Source organism: Dromaius novaehollandiae, chromosome 7 (genome assembly GCF_036370855.1).
Source record: "Dromaius novaehollandiae isolate bDroNov1 chromosome 7, bDroNov1.hap1, whole genome shotgun sequence".
NCBI lineage: Eukaryota > Metazoa > Chordata > Aves > Casuariiformes > Dromaiidae > Dromaius > Dromaius novaehollandiae.
Window position 1 is genome coordinate 39,168,285 of NC_088104.1, and position 10,217 is coordinate 39,178,501.

Below are 10,217 nucleotides of genomic sequence, written 5' to 3' on the forward strand. Positions count from 1 at the left end.
TTAGTAGTAAAATGTGTTCAAATGGAATATAATTTCAGAAGGATACGGTTGTGCTGTGTTGTGGGCAGTTGGCAGCTGTGATTCGTACCTGGGTAAATGCACTTTAATGGGTGCAGATGAAAATCCAGACAGCTGTATGTTTCCCAGCAAGAGCAAATGTATCTGGGGCTGGCATAATTATCTGTCTCTGTAGCATTTGTGAAAACCCTGATTCTCCTGATGGGACTAGAAGCGCAAGAGACTTTAGCAGCTGGAGACGCTGCCAGTTTTTGAAAACTTTCACAGAGCACTCTGTGCACCTTGCATCAGATACCACGCGCTGATAAGAAAGCCTCAGAGGCATCTGCACTCTAGTGCAGTCTGGCAGAAAACGTCTGTACAGTATTGCTCAAGAAAAGGGAGGCCTAGAACTCTCCTTGCTGTCCGGGTAAAATGCTGACCTTGGATTAAAATCATAAAAATAAATGTGATTAAGGTCTGGTTTGTCAGAGGGGCAACTGCTTCCAGCTTATATGGTCTTCCTTTGAAAACTGAATACTCAGGAGCTTCGAACATCACAGTGAATATCTCCTGATGTCTTTTTCCTGCTTTCCCCTCATCTCCTGATCAGCAAGTGAAGGGCTGCTCTCTATCCTTTCTAGGAGAAGTTAAAAGCAGGAGCACGACTTTTGCTTAGAGACCATTTGGATGAAGTAGAAATCTCTGACTGGGGTCTTCATGGCTTTCAAGCATCAAGCACCTCATGATCACTTCAGTCAGCTATGGGGAGCTGTACAACTGGCCTGGGACTGTTTTGGTTTGTTTTCAGTGCAGCAAACCCCTGGTCTCAAATTCTGGTGGTGGACTGACAGAGAGCTAGCTTGGTTCTGAATCCAGCTAGTCTTTCACTAACACATCAGCTGTAAGAGAAGTCATCCTTTCTCAGGCATTTGCATAAACACCAACATATAATATTCTTTGCACATCCCAGCATATGTTGCTTACTGGGGCACCTACTCTGATGACAAAGATATTTCACTAATCAGACCATGAATCGCTGTCACGTGAAGAGATTTTTCTACTAGCCTTCTGTGCTCTTACAGTCTGTTTTTCTTCTCTCATGGTGATCTTCTGCGTATGGCAGGTTATAGGTTGATTTTCAGGTTTGAAGTTGGTAGGGGAGAAAGTAGAATATAGGTAGAAGTTGCCATGCATTGGTGGAGTTTACAGGCACTAATGGGAGGAGAGGGGGGAACAGCTAAATGAAGACAATGGACCTCAAGAAGACATATTTCAAAACATTCGGAGAATTTGTAGGAAAGATCCTATTCTGGGTACATGTAAGGGGAATGCTGTTAAGAAGGAGAAGAAACGTATTAAGAAACCAGCAGATTACTGAGGATGAGGATACCACCATGGCACTAGCATGTAGGATTGAAACACAAAAGCAAGGGCAAAAAAATGAGGTAACATAAGAAAAGTCCCTAAAGGGTAAGGAGGGACATTTCTGTAGGTACACTCAAGGTGAAAAAAATCCCAGGGAAAGTGCTGATTACTGAACAGAAAGGGGGAATGTTTCTGAGACAGTGGTATGCCCTTTTTGTCTCAGAGGGGCTTCAGGGGTCAGTTGCAGGCATGTCGCCAACACAGGTGACACCCCAGGAAGGCAGTAGGATCTGCACCTAGAATAAGGAGAGAATGGGTTGGAAAGGGCACAAAGAAGCCAAGCGTTTTCAAGTCGGCTTGATGGATTGTAAGCCAGCATACTTGGAGTATTAGCTGGTGTAATTTCAGAACCATTTGTAGTTTTCTTAAGGTGAAGGCATGAGATATCAAAGAAGGGAGGAGGGCAAATGTAATACTTATCTTTAAAAAGGGGAGAAAGAGGGCTCAGGGTGTTATAGAGCGATCAGCTTAATTTCAGTTCCCAGAAAAATACTGGAAAAAGTATTCAAACCGTTATGAATAAGCATCTAGAAGAAAGCAACATGGCTTTGTGAAGAACAGGCCATGTCAAGCCATCTAATTTCATAATTTGATGAGGTAATCCTTACTGTGTTGGCAGGGAGAAGCAGTAAATGCCATATATCTTGATCTTCCTAAGGCTCTTGGCAGAGTTTTATGTTAGCAAGCAAGAGAAACACGGGCCAGGTGAAACTACTAAAAAGTGGGTATCAGACTGATTGGAAACCATTCTCAGTAGTTCACTGTCACAGTAGAAAGATAAACTGGGTTCCTCAGCAGTCTGGCCTGGCCCGGCACTGTTCAGTGTTTTCGTTAATCATATAGATGATGCGGAGAGTCTGCTTTTTAAATCTCCACACAGGTCTGGGTGGGAGGGACTGCAAGCATGGTGGTGGATAGGATTAGTATTGTAAAAACTCTGAACAAACTCTAGAACTGGTCTTACACAAAAATGCAAGGTACAGGTTCAACACCTCTGCGGGAGCAATCTGCAGCACGAGTATGCAGTGAGGATCAATGGGTTAGACAGTGGCTCTGCGAGGGGGGAAAAAAGGGTGATCTGGGACAGTTTCATGGATCACAGGCTAAATGTGAGTCACTGATGTCCTGCAAAAGACAATCGCCACACTGCACAAACTCGGAGGATGGACTGAACATTATATGAAATCATCTTTCCTCTTGGCTCAGCATTGGTAGTGCCTTGGCTAGAGCAGCCAGTGGTGGTCAGGGCCCTGTATAACCAGAAAGCAGTACCCAGCTGGAAGGAGGTGAGGGGAGAGCAATAAGAATCGCTAAAAGAGAAAAGACTGAAGGACGTGTGTTTACTGAGGGAAGAGCTGACTGAGTGGAGACATCACAGTCTTTGAATACACAGAAGGCTGCTGCAAAGAGGAAGGAAATGGCGTGTGCTCCTTGTTTGTGGTAGGCAAGGCAAATAGAGCTGGGGTTGGACTGTCGAAAATGAGAACTGGGCATTAGGAAAAGCTTTCTGAAGGCAAGGGTGCTTGAGCAGAGCAGTGGACTGAGCACATGTTCCAGTCTCCATCTCCAGCCTGGAGGCTTTTAAAAACTAGCTCGATGGACATCCACCTTGAATAGCTTAGGGGGCATACAGGTCCCGCTCAGGATCACGGTGTCCTCACGACGTTTTTCTGTAGCCATTACAAAGTAGGTAAAACATCACGAGTAGATAAAATATTTGTAAAGCTTTGTAAAGCTTTCATACGTAAAGTGTCTTTGATTCACCACCTTAAATGTAGGGAGAGTATTTGAGGACGGCAGCCGGACACCTATGGAACAAGGCCCTGGTTTTCTTTGAGGTGCCTCACGTAAACGGAGGTTCCTTGACTGGCTGTTAACATTAACGTGCTACACATCTCACACAACTCTGAGCAACATAGCACTTGCCCACTGGCATATCAAACTCATGAAAGCTTTTACTAAGGCCTGCTTTCAGTTTGGGGAGTTTTTATTCAAGAATAGTCTATCCAGGGAAGGAAAGCCTGCTATGCTGAGTCAGGTTGATGGTGGCCCTCCAGTGAAATCATACACGTCTTTACCACCAAATCACACACTAGTGTTCTCATGAGTTACTGTGGTATTCAGTGAGCTATTACATATTTATTATAAATGAAGTGGCAAGGGGCAGACATCAAAAGGACAAGCTTATTAGCCAAGCAGTCCTTGTTCACAAACACTTGGGTTCATGCATCTGGAAGTTTGTCTTATGGGAAAAAGCTTTATTTGAAAATTTCCAGTATTCTTGGGTTTCAGTGCCATAAAGTCCAGGAAAACAGCTGTTGCTGCAGTATTTTGGTTTACTTCTGCTTGCAGCCCCAGCTGAAACTGGGACGTGTGTGCAAGAGTGGAAGCAGGCGGATGAAAGGCGTTCTGGCAATGCATTAGCCTCGCTCCGCCACGGGCAGCCGCGGTACCCGAGAGAGGAGCTGGCCAGCTGCCCCACCAGCGCAGCGAGCACCAGCGCTTCTTCCCAACAGCACTTCATGCTGAAAAGGGAGGCACTCCCTGAGCCATTTACATCTCATCATTATATGCAGTGCTTAGTCAGAAAAAAAAGTTCAGCTCAACCTATGAGGCTGATTTAAACTCTCACATAATGCATGATAGGAAGCTTTAGGAAGAGAGATCAGAGTAGCCTTGGGAAAGCCTGATAATTCCAGCTATTTATGATTTAATGTTCTAGCAGAGTTCATGCTGCTTTTTTCTACCCGTAGTGGCCTCCTAAATGGACTCCTAAGTTTTGCCCAGACTGAAGATTGCTAATGTATTCAGATTGCAGCCAGCAGGTCCCTGTTCCTGTGGGAGCTGGTAATAACTTTTGGGAGAACCTGATCTTCTGCAAGACCATAGGCACAGAGTTGGCAAGTGCTCTAGAGAATGGAGATGCCCTCCAAGAGGTCCACTGGAAAGATGCCCAAGATTGCATGATCACACATGATACATAGGGCATTGCAGTTGTCATCTACGATATAATATACATCCTGATCTCCTTGAAAGAGGAATTCTCCTTTGTGGTGTAAAGATCACCTCCCTCTCTCTCTGATCTCCTGCATTCATTTCTCCCTTTCCTAATCCCTTCTACCTTTCTGCACTGTACAAGGTACCCTCCCATGGGGCACTTTCCTCAGCTCCTCCCTCCCCTCTCTCCTTTTCTTGCTGTAGATCTTACTGCCTCACACCCTTTCCTCTAGACTTAGCAGATGCCCTTAGAAGAGGGGTGCGTCTCTACTAATTTTTGTGGTTTCTTTTGCAAAGGAGTGCCAAAACAAGGCCAGCCTGTCCCCAAGTCCAGCCAGATCGTTGCAGATGTTTATCCAAACCACCGAACTTCGAGAGGTTTGCCCACTTAATTTCTGGCTAGTGTGTTGGAGTCGTTTGCAGGACGCCATGGTAACGGAGGAAAACACTGCTGTGTCACTCGGTCGTAAGCGACTGTCAGGCGGCCGCAGCATCGGGTTAGGCTTGTGGTACCAGACAGGGAGTCTGGGCCTGGCTCACGGCTCTGGCGCTCGCTCTGTCTTCCAGAAAGGTGAAGCCCGGGCAGGTGCCATCTGCCTCGGCTTCCCATCCGTCCGCTGTCTAGACATGGCTGAGGAGCTGGGCCTGAAAGCCTCGGTGTTTCGGTGGTCTTTTTCACTCTGTTTTCTTGAATTTCTTGCAACTCTTCAGGGCAAGGATATTTCTGCATCAAGAGCTGGCCAGGCCAGAGGACCGCAATGTGTGCCTGCTCACCTAGGCGCCGTGACAGTACAAGTACTAGGATGCACCAAGATAACTGTAGGTAGTAGATGTAGTGCAGCTATTCTGCAGCTTCTGGAAACAGTTATTCCATGGGCGCAGTATTCAGGGAGAGCTTTTTCTGGGCGACTAATGCAATGAAAATGGTTGTTAGATGTGCAACGCATAAATGAAGTATCATTCACTGGCTTTTACCTACTGAGTTAGTTCATCATATCTCTTTCAAAGAATGGGATTGTGCTGCTAAAGCAAAAAATAAGCATCCCGCGTGCAGTGGTCGCTGCGCTCTGGTTTTGGTACGGCACCAGGCAGCAGCAGTACCCTGCAGCGGGCTTGGTGGCTGACTGAGTTCTGCTGTGTTGCACTTACTCAGCCCTCGGCTGCTGAGTGCCGCGGGGATCTTCAAGGTACTATTTTGTACCCGTTCTGAATCAGATACGGTGTGACCTTTTCTCGCCATTGGATGCTAGCTCTGAGTATACCGATACCATCGTTCGCTGGGTGTGAGTGCAGACCCATGCAGCAAGAGTCTCTTTGGGTGTTCGGCACCTCGGGGACGTGAGTCACAGCCCCACAGCAGAAAGGCGCACATCCTTCAACGCCGTGGGCACAGACCATTGCTTGTACGTCCTCGGTCTCTCTTACTGTCAGTTCAGGTTTGTGAAATCCTGGTCCATTTTGGAAGCACATGATTTTATCTGTAAGGCAGAGGTAAACACACACTGCTTAGAAAAGCTGCACTGTGCTCTCCTAATTAAGAACAGATAACACTGACAAAAAGTTTGTCTCAGGTTCATGATGAGTTTTAAACAAAGATGCAACTCAACATTTATTTCATCCGGACAGGTTACTTCTCCCTGCGAATCACCTCTGTCAGTTTCCTGTAAAATCTTAGTAGCAGACCCAGTAATTTGTGTTGCCATTAGACTGCAAGGGGCCCAAGCCTGCATGTTTATCTGCTTGCCAAACTAAATAAGCATCAAGCTGGAAGGTACGAGCTGGGAGCAGTGAAAGGCGTTATTTTCTAACCCACAGCCCACAGAATAAGCACAACTGGGGTACGGCCCTCAAATCACACGCAGTGTGGTCTCAGGACTGCGTTTTGGGAAAAGGCCAAAATTTCAGAAGTCGAGGATCTCTGAGTCTTAAGTTTGTTGGCTGCTGTCTGAATAGAGCTGGCTGTGCATTTTCCCTTTTATATAAATTATCCTCAATAGCCCGTCTGCTTAGCGTAAATTAGTTCTGATTTGGAAATGAATCTAACCCAGCCCCCAGCAAATCCTTAGCCACTGTGTTCCTGTCCAACTGGAAAACCCCAACGAAGCAAAATAAATGCAGTAATAATAACAAGAAATGGTTTAATGGAGGGTGCTAATTCAGCTCTGGGAAGATGAGTCATGGACACGGCTGTTCTGGGAGCTGGTCTCATGCTGGTTCTCTCGCCTTCACCGCTGTGGGTCCCTCCCTCGTGGCTCGTACGCGCAGGCAAAGGCAGGGACTGCTTCCCTGGTGTGCATGGGGAAGGAGAAGGCTGTCGTCCAGATCGTACGCCCGGACTGGACCCCCACGCCTGTCCCTGCCTTGGGAATGAGGCGAAAAGCAGGTCTGGCTCTACCCCAGCGTGAAGAGCAGCTCTCCCAGCTCCGGGGACCTGCCAGAAAGGAGCTGCTTTCTGCGTCTCTCCGAGTTCAAGCACCACTTTTGAAATGCTGTCGTCTTGTTTAATTTGCTGCTTCGCTTATTGGATGCAAAAGGCTGCCCACGAAGGGAGCCGGGCAGTTTACAGGGATCTGCTATGCGTATTTTAAAGTATCACTATAACACCATGAGGCCAAAAATCGGGACCCGGGACACATACACATTCAAACAAACAAAGAACTTAAATACTAGAGCTGAAAAGTAAAAAGTGGGTCTCTTTACAGTAGCCTTTGCCATTCAGCGCTGCAGAATTACACTTCCAAAAAGATGATCTTTGCTGCCCTGCCTCCCTTCAAACATGCTAATCAACAACAGTCTTTCCAGGCTTATTTGTTGTTTCTTTCTGTAATAATTTAACAGCTGTTTTTAAACCCTGGAGAGGCTTTTTCTAGAGGTAAAAAAGCTCATCTCTGGTTCCTGCGTTCTCCTTGTAGCCTAATCTTTCTCAGGGAGCAGAGCACTCATGCGTATGTGTTGTTCCTCTTGAAAATACCTCACAGACTGAAGTAAGGAAGGTCCAGGTCAGGAAACACGTACTAGCAGCGTCCTCTCCCCACTCCGTTTCCTAAAATCCTTTCCCGACAGAGAACAAGAATGAGCTCAGGCAGTCGTACTCCAGCAGCACTTCAAGGAGGAAAAATAATTTGCCGTTTATACGACACTTACCATTTAACGCCCCAGGTAATTATCTTTTCCTGTCTATGCATATACTATTTTAGGTGCATACTTACAAAATCTAAGGCAAGCATCGCTCAGATCTTTGACGTGTTGATGCTGCGTGGCTTTCAAGTTCTTGAATATTTAAGGGAAGAAGGATGAGCTTGTGGTTAAAACACAAGGGTAGGAGTCAAGAGGTCTGGAGTCTATTTCTGTGCGGTGCCACAGACTTCCTGTACACCCTTGAACCACCCACGTGACCTCTTCGCATTTCTATCCCCCAGCTACTAAATGGAGAATAATCATTGCTTCATGCATGCTGCTACTGTGAGGCTTAATTCATGCTTCTCTGAGAGCGGCTCAGGTTCCTCAGAAGAAAAGCACTTCAGAAATAAACCCTCATCTCAGTTTTAATATTGTCTGAGCTGACTCGCCTAAATGTAACCTCACCCAAAGGGAATGGTATTTGTAAATGTCATCCTTATAATGAAAAATCTGTGCTCCTCTTTCTATCCCCCATGCCTTCTCCAGTTCCTCCCCTTCTTTCTCTTCCAACAAACTGCAGCATTGTTAAAATATCTCCTAATCCCCTGGGATACCCAACTGATCGCTGACCTGGGTGGGGGGTTGTTTTACGTGGAGATGTGCATACGCTTTTGTTGCAATGCTCCTTCCCCTGCCTCTGAGCAGGCGCGTGGCCCTGCAGAAAGAAGAGAGCGTATCTGCATTTGATTTAAGCAGGCATTCAGAACAAGCTGAGCATTTCCCTGAAATGCTCAGTCCTTGGTTTCATTTAAAACAAAGGGATTCCCGGACTCTGACATTTCTGAGGGTTTGGGGTTTTTTAATCATCGCTTTAGAGTTTCTGAAGGTGCAGGGCTGAGCGGCTGAGCTGCTGTTAGACGTGAGTGTTTCAGTTAATGAATGATTATTGAACCATCCATTACTGCAACTACATAATACAAACATTACAGTGTTTTCACGTATGGAGGAGAAGAGCGTGCTGTGTGGAACCTGGATGTGCTGTTTAGGCCTGGTAACCAGCCAACAGTTGCTGTTTTTCGTATGACTGTTTACTCAGTGCCACCTCTCTGCTAAGTCCAGTGCAAGCAAAGCGTGACCCTGCCCAAAAGCGCCTGCAGTTTTAAGCTGGGCAAGGACTGCAGACTCGTGTGTGCTCTGAGTGCTGTGGCTCGCGTGTGCTGGGCGCCCCAGGGACGAGGGTCTGTCCTCCTCGCAGCAACAGCCCCGGCGAACGCCACGCGGGCAGGGGCTCTGGTGAGCAGGAGCATCCTGCTTCGTACCCAGAGCACAAGGCGCCGTGATTACTCCGGACTCGCCGAGTGGCCCAAAGGACCGTAGGGGTTAGCGATGCGCTGGAGCAGTCGCTGTGTAATTGCCCACTTGTCCTGCCCGAGCTCTGCTGTGCGCGGCTCAGGAGGAGGATCCTTGCACTTGACCTGCACACATAGAGAGATCGTTGCTTTAAAAAGCCAATCAGCTTCCTGAGCTACATCAGAAAACTAGTGATTTTTTAAATGCTAAGAGCCTTCCACGAACTAGCAGAGTGAGTGCAGAGAGGTGCAGTGTATTTTGGGAGAGCAGTGTTGCTGTAAATGCTTTGTGACAGGGAGCTGCTCAGGCAGAACAGGCGTAAAGAAGAGGTACAAGTCTGGTGTGTGAAGGAGAGAGAAGGAGCAAGTTGCTACCCGGAGGTGTAAACAGGGGTGCTAAGAAAGCCTGAGCATGTTGTTTGGAAGACCTGGAGGGGAGCCTTCACCGGTAATGAGAAATGAAAACAGAGGAGCAGGGTTTGAAACACTCAGAGCCGTGAAAAGAAGGAGAGCGAGTTGGAGCTGCTGGAGAAGGGAGAGGAAGCAGGAAGCCAGGATTAAGAGAGGACACAGACTTACGGGGGGGGGGGGTGATAAGGTGGGACAGGTTCGGGGTCCCCCATTCCCCTGCATCAGGTGACAAGTATCAGCTGTCACTTGTTCAAGTGGGGTAGGCCAGTTAGCAGACAGAGGAACTTTTACACCCCGCACATCTCCTCCTTGTCTGTATTAATTAGCAACCGGGGTGGCAACGCGCTTCTCTGATGCATGCTGTGGGGTCAGCAGTCAGGGCCACCCTCTGATCCTTCAGTGGTTTCAGGGAACACGGGGCTCTTTATCAGTGACTTTAGGAAGTTGCATTAATCAGCGGGGCATTTACTGTAAGACCAAGTGGATAAATTCACGGTATTTGGCCTGCCATAAATTATCTCGCACAGAACCTTTTCAGTTTCCGGCTGGCGTTCTCCTGAGGGTTAAAACATGCGGCTCTCAAAATGATGGACTCAGGAGAGCCTGGGAAAACAGCGATATTTTGAGAACTATGTGTCCCTCCTACACCTTCAGTGCCTTCTCCTCATTACCACAAACTGTCCCCAGGAACACTTGATCCGAGTTCACTACAAACTCTGCAATCTTTTGCAGATCTCTTCAGGCCGTTTCCTGCCCTCCCCATGCTTCCTGACTTGGACAGATACCCCAGTGAAGGTCCTTGGCAGTTTTAGTCAACATGGCTGGTATAATTTCCATTTCTGCTTTCTTCTGTTCATCCCGTGTTTTGCTCCTTTTCTCTGCCTCCTTGTTGTTCTCCCCTTGCTGCTTAGTACA

At 47.3% G+C, this 10,217-nt stretch overlaps 1 long non-coding RNA gene across 1 annotated transcript; it reads right to left on the minus strand.

Annotated features, from left to right (window-relative positions):
* Positions 1–4,471: 4,471 nt before the first annotated feature.
* LOC135328887 (uncharacterized) lies at positions 4,472–7,796 on the minus strand. The gene is made up of 2 exons (XR_010390048.1): positions 7,632–7,796; positions 4,472–5,900 (listed from the first exon to the last, which is right to left on the minus strand). It is a non-coding gene; the product is annotated as an uncharacterized LOC135328887 (long non-coding RNA).
* Between the last annotated feature and the right edge of the window lie 2,421 nt (positions 7,797–10,217).